The sequence below is a fragment of the Suricata suricatta genome, chromosome 5, assembly GCF_006229205.1.
Source record: "Suricata suricatta isolate VVHF042 chromosome 5, meerkat_22Aug2017_6uvM2_HiC, whole genome shotgun sequence".
Lineage (NCBI taxonomy): Eukaryota > Metazoa > Chordata > Mammalia > Carnivora > Herpestidae > Suricata > Suricata suricatta.
Genome location: NC_043704.1, coordinates 115,167,095 through 115,182,875, shown reverse-complemented (window position 1 = coordinate 115,182,875; position 15,781 = coordinate 115,167,095). Strand labels below are relative to the sequence as shown.

General features: G+C 37.8%; 1 protein-coding gene across 3 annotated transcripts in view; it reads right to left on the bottom strand.

Annotated features, from left to right (window-relative positions):
• The window catches only part of LOC115292164 (phospholipid scramblase 1-like), a 30,735-nt gene extending 20,937 nt beyond the window's left edge, over positions 1 to 9,798 (bottom strand). For all 3 annotated transcript variants that reach the window (XM_029940095.1, XM_029940096.1, XM_029940097.1), the window contains exon 1: positions 9,734 to 9,798. The gene's annotated coding sequence lies outside the window, so the exon portion shown is untranslated. The remainder of the gene's footprint in view (positions 1 to 9,733) is intronic.
• Positions 9,799 to 15,781: the final 5,983 nt, after the last annotated feature.

Below are 15,781 nucleotides of genomic sequence, written 5' to 3'. Positions count from 1 at the left end.
AATTAGGACAGTTAATAACCCTACAATGACCTCTAAGTGTTCAGGTGAAAGAAGTGTCAGACATCTCTCACTTTAAATTAAGAGCTAGAAATGATTAAACTTAATGAGGAAGGCATGCTGAAAGCTGAAGTAGGCCAAAAGCTAGGCCTCTTGCACCAAACAGCCAAGTTGTGAATGCAAAGGAAAGGCTCTTGAAGGAAATTAAAAGTGCTACTCCAGTGAACACATGAATAAAAGAGCAAAACATCCTTATTGCTGAACTGGACAAAGTTTGAGTGGTCTGAATTTAAGATCAAACCAGCCACAATTTTCCCTTAAACCAAAGCCTACTACAGAACAAGGTCCTTACTCTTCAAATTCTACAGTGGCCAAGTGAGATGAGGGAGCTGCAGAAGACACGTTTGAAGCTACAAAGATCGGTTGACAAGGTTTAAGGAAAGAAGCTGTCTTCATAACTTGAAAGTGCAAGATGAAGTAAGTGATGATGTAGATGCTGCCACAACTTATCCGGAAGACCTAGCTAAAATCATTAATGAAAATAAGAACACCAAACAACAGATTTTTAGTGTAGATGATATAGCCTTCTATTGGAAGAAGATGCCCTCCAGGAGTTTGGTAGCTAGAGAGAAAAACTCAATTCCTGGATTCAAAGCTTCAAAAGACAGGATGACTGTCTTGTGAGGGGCTAATGCAGCTGTTGACTTTTAGTTGAAGTCAGTGCTCAGACCATTTTGAAAATTCTAGGGCTTTTAAGAATTATGTTAAATCTACTCTTCCTGTGTTCTATAAATGGAAGAATCAAGCCTGGATGATTGTAAAATTCTGTTAAGCTCACTTTTGAGACCTACAGTCCAGAAATTAAGATTCCTTAAATATTATTGCTCATTGAGAATGCACCTGGTCACCCAAGAGTGTTGATGAAGATGTGCAATGAGATTAATGTTGTTTTCATGCCTGCTAACACAGCATTCATTCTGCAGCCCATGGATCAAGGAGTAATTTTGACATTAAAGTCTTAATATTTAAGAAATACATTTTGTAAGGCTCTCACTGTCATAGATAGTGATATCTCAGGATGGATCTGGGCAAAGGAAACTGAAAACCTTCTGAGAAGGATTCACCATTCTAGATGCCATTAAGAACATTTGTGGTTTATGGGAAGAAGTGAAAATATCAATATAAACAAGAGTTTGGAAGAAATTGATTCCAACTCTCATGGATGACTGTGAGGAGTTCAAGACTGGAGAAAATAACTGTAGATGTGAAAATAACAAAAGAACTAGAATTAGAAGTGAAACTTAAGGATATGAATGAATTGCTATAATCTGATGATAGAGCTTTCACAGATGAAGAGTTGCTTCTTACGGATGAACAAAGAGAATGGTTTTTTAAAAATCTTTTAACATTTATTCATTTTTGAGAGACAGAGAGAGACAGAGCTTGAGCGGGGGAGGGGCAGAGAGAGAGGGAGTCACAGAACTGGAAGCAGGCTCCACCCTCTGAGCTGGCAGCACGGAGCCCAATGCAGGGCTCAAACTCAGACTGTGAGATCATGACTTGAACGGAAGTCAGACGCTTAACGGACTGAGCCACCCAGGTGCCCCAAAGAAAGTGAATTCTTTAGAGGTTCCAGGTAGCTCAGTCGTTTGGGCGTCTGACTTCAGCTCAGGTCATGGTCTCACAGTTTGTGAATCTGAGTCCCATATGGGGCTCTGTGCTGACAGCTCAGAGGGTGGAGCCTGCTTCAGAATCTGTATCTCTTTCGGCCCCTCTCTTGCTTGTGACCTGTCTCTTGAAAGTAAATAAACGTTAAAAAATTAAAAAATATTGTGGGGAAGAGCACTGGGTGTTATATGGAAACCAATTTGACAATAAACTATTTAAAAATTTAAAAATAAAGTGTTTTCTTGAAATGGGATCTACTCCTGGTGAAAATGCTGTAAAGATTGTTGAAACAAATAGAAAGCATTTACAATATTACATAAACTTGATACAGCAGCAATAGGGATGAATAGATTGACTCTAATTTTGAAAAAGAAATTCTTTGGGCAAAAGCCGGTCAGATAGCATCACATAGGGAAATTCTTCCTTCATGAAAGGAAGAGTCAATTGATGAAACAAACTCTATTTTTGCCTTATGTTAGAAATGTCACAGCCACCCATTCCAACCTTCAGCAAGCACCACCCTGATTAGTCAGCAGTCACTAATATTGAGGCAAGATCCTCCACCAGCAAAAAGATCATGTCTCACTAGAAAGCTCAGATAATTATCATTTTTAGCAATAAAATATTTTTTATTTGAGAGAGAACACACAGGTGGGGCATTGGGGGAGGGGAAAAGGGAGAGGGAAAAAGAATCTCAAGTAGGTTCCATGCCCAGCACAAAGCTGGACACAGGGCTCAATCTCACGACCATGAGATCATGATCTGAGCCAAAATCAAGAGTTGGACACTTAATTGACTGAGCCATCTAGGCACCCCAGCAATAAAATATTTTTAAATTAAAATATGTACATTGTTTTTTAGACACAATACTATAGCACACTTAATAGCCTACAGTATACTGTCAAGAAAATTTTTATATGCACTGGGAAACCAAAAACCATACTCGCCTTGCTTTAATGTTGTTAGCTTTATTTCATTGTTCTGGAACTAAACTGCAATATCTCCAAGGTATACCTGTGTAAACTATCTTTTCACCATTGAGTATTCTTGGCTCCCTTATCAAATATTAGTTGACCTTATCCGTCTTGATTTGTTCTGGATCCGTCAATTATGTTCTATTTTGTCTATGTGTCTGTTTTTATGCCAGTACCATACTGGGTTTTTTTTTTTTCAGCTTTATTGAGGTATAATTGGCAAATAAGAAGATATTTAAAGTGTACAATGTGATGATTTCATATACATTTACATTGTGAAAAGATTTCTCCTTTGAGTTAGTTAACACATCATCACCCATATATTTACCTGATTTTTTATGAGAACATTTAAGTCCTATTCTCCTATCAAATTTCAATTATATAATACAGTGTTATCAACTATAGTCACTGTGTTATACATTAGATCCTGAGAAATGTTTCGTACAATTTTACCAAACGTTTACCAAACTCTCCTTATTTTTCCCACTCCCCAAGCTCTGGCAACCACCATTTTGGTAGCTTCTGTCTTATGAGTTCAACATTTTTTTTTTTAATTCCACACATAAATGATACCATGCAATATATGTCTTTCTTTCTCTGGCTTATTTTGCTTAGTATAACACCCTCCTTTCTGCATGTTGTCACAAATGGAAGGATTTTCTTAAGTTTTAAGGCTGAATAATATTCTTTTGTGTATATTTACCACATTTTCTCCATCCATGCATTCATTGACAGACATTTAGAGTGCTTCTGTGTACTTTAGCTGCTGTGATTCATGCTGGAATTGATGCAGATATGTCTTCAAGATAATGGTTTCATTTCCTTTTTATATATACCCAAGAGGGAGATTGCTAGATCATATGGTAGTTCGACTTAGAATTTCTTGAGGAAGTTTCATCTGTTTACATAAATTTACATTCTCACCAAGAGTACAAGAATGTTCTTTTTACTACATCCTCTTTTATTTGTTAATAGCTATTCTAACAGGTGTGAGATGGTATCTCATTTTGGTTTTCATTTGCATTTCCCTGATGATTAGTAATGTTGAGCACCTTTATGTGTACCTTTGGGTCATTTGCATTTCTTCTTTGGAAAAAATTCCTCTGCCCCTTTTTTAATGAGCTTTTTTTTTCCTGCTGTAGAGTTATATGAATTCATTATATATTTTGTTTGTTAACCCTTATCAGATGTGTGATTTTTAAATATTTTCTATTTCCTACCATTTAGTAGGTTGCCTTTCTATTTTGTTCAGTGCCTATGCTGAACATAAGCTTTTTAGTTTCATTTAGTCCCACTGGTTGATTTTTCCTTTGTTTTTGGTGTCAAATCCAAAAAATCATTTCCAAGACCAGTATCAAGAATCTTAACCCCTTGTTTTCTTCTAGTATTTTATGGTTTCAGGTTTTACTTTCAAGTCTTTCATATGTTTTGAGTTGATTTCGTGCATTGGTGTTAGATAATGATCCAGTTTTATTCCTTCACATGTGGCTACCAGTTTTTCCAAGCACCATTTATTGAAGAAACTATCATTTTCTCTGTGTATTATTGAAAAATTAACTGACCAAATATGCTTATATGGGTTTATTTCTGGGCTCTCTATTTTCTTCCATCTGTGTGTCTGTTTTTATGTAAATACCCTACTGTTTTGATGAGCATAGTTTTGTATATAGTTTGAAATTAGGATGCCTCCATTTTTTGTTCTCTCAGGATTTCTTTGACTATTGAGGGTCTTTTGGAGTTAAGTTGAATTTTAGAATTTTGAAAAATTTGTGAGAAATTGTTTTCAAATTTTGATAGATGGCTTGGGTATTATGGACATTTAACAGCATTAGTTCATCTGATCCAATATTTCCATTTATTCATTTTCTTCAGTCTTTTCATTGATGTGTAATAGTGTTCAGTGTAAAGGTTTTTCACCTCCTTACTTAAATTTAATCCCAAGTATTTTATTGTTTTTATGCTACTGTAAATAAGATTGCTCTATTAATTTCTCTTTCAGATAGTTCTTTGTTAGTATATAGAAACAGAACTGATTTCTGGGGTGCCTAGGTAGCTCAGACGGTTAATCATCAAAGCATCTGACTCTTGGTTTTGCCTCAGGTCATGATCTTGTGGTTCCTGAACTGCATAGGGCTCTGAACTGACAGTGCGGAGCCTGCTTTGGTTTCTCTCTCTGTCTCTGCCCCTATCCTGCTCGTACTCTCTCTCTCAAAATAAATAAACTTAAAAAAAGAGCTGATTTCTGTAAGTTGATTTTATATCCTGCAACTTTACTGAATTTGTTGATGAGTTCTAAGTTTTTTGTAGGAGTCTGTAAAGTTTACTATACATAAGATTATGTCATCTACAAATGGAAAAATTTACTTGTTTCTTTCTAACATGGATGCCTTTTTTTCTTTTTCTTGCCTAACTGCTGTAGTTATTATTTCAAGTACTGTGTTGAATGGGACTGGTGAAACTGGATTTTCTTGTCTTACTCCTGATCTTAGAAGAAACGCTTTCAATTGTTCATGGTTTAATCTGATGCTTTGGGGTTGTCATATATGGCTTTTGAGATGTTGACATAAATTCTTTCTATACCCAATTAGTTGAGAATATTTATCATGAAAATATGTTAAATTTTGTGAAATGCTTTTTCTGCATCTGTTGAAATGATCGTATGATTTTTCTCTTTTATTTTTACTAAGGTGGTGTGTCACATTTATTGATTTGCACATGTTGGAACACGCTTCCATGTCTGGGATGAATTCCATTTGATTATGGTGTATGATTATCTTAATATGCTGTTTAATTTGGTTTCCTAATATTTTGTTGAGGATTTTTGTGTCTGTATTCAGCACGAATATTGACTTCTCGTTTTCTTTGTCTGTGGTGTTCCTGGTCTGGTTTTGATATCAGGTTAATACTGGCATTGTAAAATGAGGCTAATTCAAATTTCCTATTTTTTCATGATTCAGTCTTGGTAGGTTGCACGTTTATCCATTTCAGGTTATGTAACTGATGGCCTATCATTGTTCATAGCACTCTCTTGTGATTCTCTGTATTTCTGTGATAGCAGGGGTGATGTCTCTTCCTTCATTTCTGATTTGATTTGTCTTCAGTCATTTTTTTTCTTAAAAGTTTGTCAATTTTGCATCCCTTTTCAAAAACCCGGCTCAATTTTGCTGGTATTTTCTATTGATTTTCTGATCTCTAGTTCACTTATTTCTCTCTGATCTTTTTTATTTTTTCCTTCTAACTTTGGGCTTAGTTTTTTTATTAGTTCCTCTATGTGTAGAGTGAGGATGTTTATTTGAGATTTTTTTTCTTCATGTATCTGTTTATTGCTATAAACTTCCTCTTAGAACTGCTTTTGCTGCACCTCATAAATTTCGGTATGTTGTGTTTACAGTTTCATTTGTTTTAAGATATCATTTGAACTCTTCTGATTTTTTTTGACCCTTTGGTTAAATAGGAGTATTTTGCTTAATTTTCACATATTTGTAAAATTTCCAGGTTTTCTCCTGTTATTGATTTCTATTTTCATACTGTTGTCATCAGAAAAGATATTTGGTACAGTTTCAGTCTTCCTAAATTTGCTGAGAACTGTTTGTGGCCTGACACATGATCCATCTTGGAGGATGTTCCTGGTGTACTTGAAAAGAATATGTATTCTGTTGCTGTTGGATGGAATGTTCTCTATGTTTGTTAATCCATTTGGTTATAGTTCAAGTTCAGTGTTTATTTTTGACTTTATAGCTGGATGATTTATCCAGTGGTGAAAATGGAGTATCGAAGTCTCCTATTATTATTGTATATATCCCTTCAGATTTGTTTGACTTGTTTAATATATTTAGCTGCTCTGATATTGGGTTCATATATAATTGTTTTATCCTCTTCATGAATTGAACTCTTTATTATTCATTATATAATTACCAACTGTCTCTTGTTATGATTGTTAACTTAAAGTTTATTTTGTCTGATATAAATATTGTGATCTCTGCTCTCTTGGTTTCCATTTGCGTGGAATATCTTTACCATCCCTTCACTCTGAGTCGAAGTGTGTCCTTAAAGTGAATCTCTTAGTAGCAACATATAGCTGAGTTTTGTTTTTGTCCTTTCAGCCACCTGATGCCTTTTGATTGGTTACTTTAACCATTTACATTTATACTAATTATTGATGAATAAGGAATTTCATGGCCATCTTATTGTTTTCTGGCTATTTTATAATTTCCTTTCTTGCTGTCCTTCTTTGTGAGTTGATGATTTTCCACAGTGCTTTGCTTTGATTCCCTTTTTCTTTATCTTTTGTGTGTCTCTTGTAGGTTTTTGCTTTGTTGTTACCATGAGGATTACATAAAACATCTTATATCTGGGCACCTGGGTGGCTCAGACTGTTGAGCATCTGGCTTCGGCTCAGTTCACGATCTTGCCGTTCGTGGGTTTGAGCCCTGCATCAGGCTCTGACAGCACAGAGCCTGGAGCCTGTCTTTGGATTCTGTGTCTCCTTCTGTCTCTGACCCTCCCCTACTCACACTGTCTCTCTCTCAAAAATAAATAAAACATTAAAAAAAATCTTATAGCTATACCAGTCCATTAAAAATTGATAATGTAACTTCAGTTGTGTATAAAAATTCTACCCTTTTATTCCTCTCCCTCACATTTTATGTTTTTAGTGTCATAATATACCTCTTTTTATACTGTGTATTCATTATTAAATTAACTATTTTTAATCCTCCTGTTTTAACTTTTATACTGGAGTTAAGTGCTTAACACACTATCATATTACAGTACTAGAGTATTGTGAATTTGATTTTATACTTACTTTTACCAGTATGTTTTATATTTTCATAATTTTATATGTTGCTTATTGGTGTTCTTTCATTTCAGTTGGAAGAACTCCTTTTAGCTTTTATTGCAAGGCAGATCTACTGGTGATGAGCTCCATTAGTTTTTTTTTATTTATTTAATGTTTATTTATTCTTGAGAGAGAGAGACAGAGTACAAATGGAGGAGGGACAGAGAGAGAGAGAGAGAGAGAGAATCTGAAGCAGGCTCCAGGCTCTGAGCTGTCAGTACAGAGTCCGATGCGGGACTTGAACTCACAAACTGTGAGATCATGACCTGAGCAGAAGCTGGCCTTTTAACAAACTGAGCCACCCAAGCGCCCCTAGATTACATCTTTTAATGGTTTCCTATAGTTCACATAATCTTTCTTCATTCTGTTTTCTTTTTTCCCTTCTGACTGGATCATTTCAAATGACTTGTTTGATAACACAGATTCTTTCTTCTGCTTGATCAAGTTCTCTATTGATGCTTTGTATTGGATTTTTCATTCCATTCACTGTATTCTTTAGCCCCTGGTTTCTATTTGTGTCTTTTTTATGTTTCTATCTTTCTGTGAAATTTCTCATTTTTTCATGTATTGTTTTGTTAATTTCATTGACTCATCTATGTGTGTTTTCTTGTGGTTCACTGAGCTTCCTTAAAGCAACTATATTGAATCTTTATTAAGCAAAAAAAAATCTCCATTTTTGAGTGTTGGGTTATTGGAAAATTATCATGTTCCTTTGGTGCTCTCATGGTTTCTTGACTTTTATGTCTCATGAAGTTTTGCAGTGCAGTCTTTGCATTGAAGAAGCAATCAACACCTCCATTCTTTACTGCCTGGCTTTTGGGAAAAATACACTCTGTCAGCCCAATTAGGGATTCTGAGGCTTTATGAGATCTTTTCTATGGATGTGACTGTTCCACTTTTCTTGTTCCTTCTTGGTGGTAATCATTAAGAAGGTTGTATGCCTTCTCTTGATGCTGCAAAGCCAGGCAAGGTGCTGATAGCCTCCTGTTTGCTTTCCCTAGGACAGAGCTGAATGCTCAGGTTTGTGCATTTTTTTCCAGTTCTGCATACCTGGGCCTACTTTCCTTGTGCTTACCAGCCATCTGTTGGGAATATGAACAGGGAGATGGCCCTGAGGAAGGAATATGTGGGTGTGAGGCACACAGAGTGTTGAGGCTGCCTGTGTAGCCAGTTGGGATCTGCAGGGGAGACATCCCCAGTGGCTTATGGATGGGCTATAGTTGGAGTCTGTGACAGAGCTGGTAGAATCCATGTCCTTCGATGCCCTCCCAGGGCCCTAGATGCAATCTCTAAGCTGTGTCCTCATCCTTCTACTCAGTATTCAGGATAGAGAAAAATGTGGGTCTCTTCTTCGCATCTGGGAAAGCTGGGTACTCACCCACATACTCAACTTTCCCCTATGCAGAAATCCTGAACCAAAAGGTTTCTCTTGGCAGTGAGCTCTGTTGTCTTGGGGGAAGGGTGATGTGGGTAAAATGAAGCTGTTTCTCTTATTCTCTTCAGTGTGTCTCATATGATTTTTCTTTTGCTCCAGAGGTATGCTGACATATCTCTGCTGGACCCCTGGACTTCACAAAGGCACTCATACATAGGTCACTATCAAACCAGTCTTCTTTGGGGAATGTGTAGAAAACTCCGGTTTTGTCACCGAATGACATTATTCCTCCTCATCCCAGTTTTACAGATAAAAAATGTGAGCCTCGAAATGTTTTGTTGTCATTAAGGTTTATAAATAGAGGAGCGAGAAAGAGGACCCAGGTATCCGGAAGAAGACAAATAGCAGGAGTCATTGAGATGGATCAAGGAATGGAGTGGGTAGTGTGGCTGGAGAGAATGCATCAGGGCAGAAGAGAGGTGGCTCATGGAGGGTCAGTTATTTTTTATATATGTGGCAAATTATAAGTCAGAAATAAAAGATTTGTTACTCATGACCGATGATGTACGTTTTCCTGTTCTCTAGATAGAAATATGTCTGCTTCCTTCTTTGGATACTGAGCACCTCAGTGGGATCTCAGAGATTTGGCATAAACCCAGGAACCCAGGAATTCTCTCCAAAAAGGCAGCCACATTTCCCTTTATATCAGAATGTAATGCTGAGCAGTAAAACCTCAGCCACTTTATAGATCCCTCTTCCTAATGATTCTTATTATAAGTTATATCCCTATTAGGCCACAAGGAAGACCATAGACAAAAAAAAAAAAAAGGCAGAAGTCATTTATGGTGACTGAGAACTGGAAACTCCATGTGAAATTGCTACCTGAGAGGTGAATTAGAAGAGGCTTGGTCCTCTGTATGGCCCACATCCGCAGTCTCTCAAAATTGTTGTGAGGAAGAGATAGGACTCCCAAGCAGCCACAACAAATGAACCTTCCATTCAGAACTTTGAAGCTAATTGGTTCTATGGATGTTTACATGTGTACCATGATACAAAGCTGATGGGTCTCCCACACTCCTGGTCCCTGCACTCCCAATACTAGTTTGTTGTCTGCACCTTGTGCATGTGGATGCTCATGAGAAGTCTCCCTTGATAAGCTTTCAGCCAGATTAGCAGGCTGGAAACCTCTTCATTTTCTGGAAGGTGTCAGGAAGGTGCCAATGAACTGTACCCTGTTGGCCCTAGTAACCTGAGTCAGGAGTTGCAGAAAACTGAAATAAATAAATGGTTAAAACAAATATAGAGATGCTATGTCTCACTTAAATTCTAGTATATTTTTTTTACATTATTTATTTTTGAGAGAGAGAAACAGAGCACAATTGGGAGAGAAGAGAGACACAGAATCTGAAGCAGGCTCCAGGCTCTGAGCTGTCAACACAGAGCCCGATCCAAGGCTCAAACCCACAAATCAGATCATAACCTGAGCCGAAGTCATACGCTCAACCGACTGAGCCACCCAGGCGCCCCAAGTATATTCAGAGTTTTGAAAGAGGCATGTTACCTCTACACAAACCTCTTTATCCCGAGTTGCCTTTTAATGTCCTTCTTCTTCATTCATTGAATACAGTAAGCTATGTTTCCTACTTACATAAAACTATCATGTAGATGGAAACCTCATACACCAAACTTCCTAAAGGGTTATCTTCATACCATGAACTGTATCTTAACCATCTTAAGAATACTAGAGTCTCACTTTTCCTACCTATAAAATATACTTTCAGGTTTCATGTAGCGAACAATCCTACAGTTGTGCAGATACTCACACTGTTTTTTGAACACTAAAGGAAATTCAGCTATTCCTGCTTTGATGTGTAGAAATCAAGCTGAATTGAAATTATGAGTTCACAGGTGCCCAGGTGGTTCATCAGTTAAACGTCTGACTTCATCTCAGGTCATGATCTCACAGTTCATGAGTTCAAACCCCGTGTGGGGCTCGGTGCTGACAGCTCAGAGCCTGGAGCCTGCTTCAGATTCTGTGTTTCCCTCTCTCTCTGACTCTCCCCCACTCATACTCTATCTCTACCTCTCTCAAAAATAAAAATAAAAATAAAAGCTTTTAACTAATTTATGAGTTCACAATTTTATGTAAAACTTTAAGACAACTAAAATTTGGAAAACAAAAATACAAAAGTGAAACTATGGAGTGTGTAAGTTGTTCAGTAAATAAGTATACACACACATAATTATTATTTAAATCAAATACAAAAACCTAAACTTATGTCACAAATATGCACTGTAGTATAGGAGAGCACTTATTTCCTCAATGTGGAAAACACTAGTATATGAGAATGAGAATGTTATTTTTTTTAATTGTCACAGAGCATTTTCTGCATCATCTGAAAGTCATAAAAAATGCTTACAGTGTAACATCATCTGAGTTGAGAATCAATGGTGCATTAGCAATAAATGTAACAGTGATAATAGTAAAACATGCTTATTTAATCCTGACAAAAACCTTCAGAGGAAGGAATTATTAATCTAATTATAGAATTAAAGACGTCAAAGTTTAGAGAGGTTTCATTAAGGTTTTTTTCCAAAATCACACAGCTAGAAAATTCAGAAGCTGAAATCAAATCCTGATCATATATTGATTTGATAAGCAAACTGCTATAGTTTTACCTGTTTCTTACATCTTCTCATATGACTGAATTTATTTCCCTCTCGTAACACCTGTTCCTAAGGCTACACGTGTTAGAGCACATACTCGGTGCCCAGGAGGAGAAAAGCCACACGCACTGAGGTATCTGAGGATACTGTCTACTTCGCACTGGTGCCGGCCCAGCGGAGTCCCCTCCAAAGGCTGAGCCTCCGGCTGGATGTTGCTGATCTTTAACACACATAGGCTTCCGGGTTGGGCAGGACTAGTACAGTGAAGCCTCCGGCTCCTGGCTGCCAGCTGATGCAAGAGGCAAGCAGGACTGCAGAAGCCAAAAGCATGCAAGGGGAGTATCTGGCTCCTGGCTGCCGGCTGCCCCCTTTTATTTGCATTTAACCACCTTTCCTCCTCATTCCCCCATCTTGATTCTCAAGCTGCTGTAGCAGACTTAGAGAAAATCAGTTTGTGCGGGCCAGGGAACACTTTGCTGCCACAGGAGGAGGGGCAAAGACCGTTCTGGCTTCTTCCTTCTGCCTACGGGGAGGCCATGTGGCCTCTACTAAATGCCCTCCAAGCAGGGGAACCACTTCTCCCTTCTGCCCCACCAGAGCACCACCAGGTACTGAGCTCCATCATTTCTGACTCTGCACTCCCCTGTTCATAAGGTCCTAAGGGTGTTGAAACCCTGTTCTTTCTTCTGTCAATGGTTTTGGAGAACAGATTTCTTGTTTGGTATCATGTGTGTTTTGGCTCTTTTTCTTTCTCTCCAGCTACTTTCAGGGGGAGTGCTTTTCCTGTGTTCTCCCTATGTGCTGCCCTCTACCACCTGCCCCCTGCCCTTTCAGAGTCTGAAAGTGGTATGTTGTTATAATTCTCTTTTCTTTGAGGGAGCGTTGATCATTTTAAATTAAGGCCTTCAACTGATTGGATGTAGCTCACCAATATTATGAAGGGTAATTGGCTTTAGTCAAAGTCTACTGATTTAAATGTTAGTCTCACCTAAAAAATACCTTCACAGAATCATGTAGCTTAATGTTTGGTAAAATAGCTGAGGATCTAGGCCTAGCCAGATTAACATAATGCTAACTATCATAGTTAGCAACAACCAAAATGCCTGTCCACAACATAATAGGCAAATTCATGCTATTCTATTCACAGAACAGAGTACTATATATAACCAAAAGAATGTGCAAATCAGAGCTACAAATACCAATATTGGCAAGGTATGAAAGAAAATAGTAATGAAAAAATAATTTGTTGCAGAATGTATATGTGTATGATGCCATTTATATACTATTAAAACATGAAAAGTAATACTCTATGTCTCACACACACACACACACACACACACACACACACAGACAATGGGAAACATAATGGCCCCACAGCAATGTCCATATTTTAAACCCAATATTATGTTACATAGCAAGGGTGAATTGAGTTGCGGATAGAATTGAATTTGCTAATCAACTAACCTTAAAATAGGGACATTGTCCCTGATTATCCAGGATGGTCCAGTGTAATCCCCAGGGTCCTTTAAATGTGGGCGAGCAAAGCAGAATTGGAGTCAGAGATAGAAATATTATAATGGAAGCATTTGCTGGTTTTAGAGATGGAAAGAAGTTGTAAGTCAAGGAATATAGGCAGCCTGTGAAGATGGACAAGGCAAGTTAAAAGGATTCTACTCCAGTGCCTCCAGAAAGAATGAAACTCTTTCAATATCTTGATTTTAATCTGGTTTAGGATACTATAGCAAAATATCACAGACTAGAAGGCTTAAACACAGAAATGTATTTTCTCATAGCCTCAATCCTGGAAGTTCAAGATCAAGGTGCCAGCATGATTGGTTTCAAATGAGAACTCTCTGATTTGTAGATGTCCCCATTTTGTAGGTCTTCACAAGGCCTTCCCTTGGTGCCTGTATAGGAGAGGACACTAAACAGATCTGCACCCTTTATGCTCATTTAACCTTAATTACTTCCTTAGAATAATTAAGTTACATTAGTATTAGAGCTTCAATATGATTTTTGTGGAAAAAAAACCATTCAATTGATGCCTAGTAAGACTCATTTCAGACTTTTGACCTCCAGAACTGTAGGACAATAAATTTGTATTGTTTAAAGCCCCTGAGTTTGTAGTGGTTTGTTATAGCAGCAACAGTAGGCTAATACGGGTTTTGGGATCTGGAAGTGGGGTGCTACTGCTACAATACCTAAAATTGTAGGTGTAGTTTGGGGATTTGGAAAGGAGTAGAAGCTGGAAGAATTTTGAAGAGTGTGAGAGAAAAAGCCAAGATTTCCTTAAGTAGATTGTTCCCAGAAATTTGGATATAAGGGACTCTACTGTCAGTACTCAGAAGGGAGTGAAGAACATGGTGGAGAAAGTATGCACTATTTTAGCAAACATCTAATTCGTCATGGACAGACTGATGGTAGAAATATGGATTTAAAGGCAGCAGAGAGGAGGGCTCAAATGAAAATGACAAACAATGGAAACTGGAGGAAAGGGAGTATTTGTTGTTATGTCAGAAAGCTTATATGAACTATATCCTGCAGTAATTGTTTACTTTTTTTTTAATTTTTGTTTAAGAAAGAAAGTGAGACAGAGAGCATGAGCAGAAGAGAGGGGCAGAGGAAGAAAGAGTGAGAACAAGAGAATCTCAAGCAGGCTCCACACAATGAGTGGAGCCTAAGGTGGGGCTTTATCCTATGATCCTGGGACAAAATTGAGTCAGACCCTCAACAGCCAGCCTCCCGGGTACCCCAGTATAGTTACTATCTTACTTTTTTAAAGTTAGTAGGTATCTTACAGGATCTACTTGGAGACAGTGTAATACAGTAATACCTCAAGCTTTTACCACTGATTTTAGCAGTCATTCAGGTTTCCTTTTTTAAAATTAAAAAAAAAAATGTTCCTTTTTGAGAGTGACAGAGGGTGAGGGAGAGAGAGGCAGAGGCAGAGCTGTTGGCACAGAGCTGGACGCAGGCCTTGCCCTCCAGAGCTGTTGAGTTCATGACCTGCGCCATAGAGCCACCCAGGCACCCCATCATGATTTCTCACTGAATCTAATTATAATTGACAAATGGTGATTTTCTAATTCCATCTCATATTTTTAGTTGACTTCTGCAAAAAAAAAAACTTTCCTTCCTTTCTCTCTGCCCTTCCTTTATTTATTTACTTTTGAGCAGAAAAGTTCTTGGGAGCTTGAATTGTATTTAAAAAGTGCCTTATTACTCTAGCTACTGGACTAAATGTGATTACTGTCTTAGAATAATTTAACTATTAAAGAGTCAAGATAAACACACTAATGAACTTACAAAGACGACATTCCTATGGTTTCTAACTGAAAGCACTAGGTTTTTCTACTTCTGTTATCTTACGACCAAAAGATGCGATCAGCCCTCCTCCCCTACATCCCATCACCCACCAACTCCCCTCCCATATATACACCGAGACACAACAGCTCTGGGATTTCTAGTCAGTGCTGAGCTCTCTGTGAATGCCCATGGTGCCTGAGAGCTAGCTTGGAAAGCCCTACCCTTCTGGACTTGGCACAAGTAATGCCAGTAGGAAACAGCCAGGCAAATACCCTCTCTTAACCTGGTATGCGGTCCGTAGCAACTGTAAACTGAATGTGAGCATTTCAGTTACCTCTCACTGTTGGAATCTGACATGGGGGAATTATTTGGACTAATGAAAGGTGGTCTAACCATCGTTTTCCTGTAGCACCACTGTCATCCCCATGTTCTCAACACTAGGGGCTAGTGGTGGTGTTGGGGTTCTGTGGAAGATGAATGGGAGTCTCTTCCCTAAGTCCTCATTTTCCTCAACACACTTTTCCTTTGCAGGAGCTAAATTGTGGGTTGGACATCTCCTCTGACTCGATCCAATCTTTCTTACAAAACACAGTATAAACATTCCTCTGTTTCTGACAAGTAGAAATCTTAGTTTATAGCCCTGGTATGAATTTATACTTTTGCTCCTTTTAAAGGAGATTTTAAGGGAAAAGGTGGTAAATGTGTAAGGTTCAGAATACCATCTAAATTGGTTGTTCAGTTTGTTTAAAATCAAAATTCAAATATGCAAAGAAATATATCAATGATTCTTAATTGTTTGATTGTTCATGTAAATAACAGACCATTACTAAAGTGTTTACTCAGATGGAATATATACATTCTATGTAACACCCGAGTGATCTCATAACTATCATGCTTCTGTGAATCGACAGAATGAATATAGGAGTTAAACATTCCATGTGAAATAATTACTTCAAA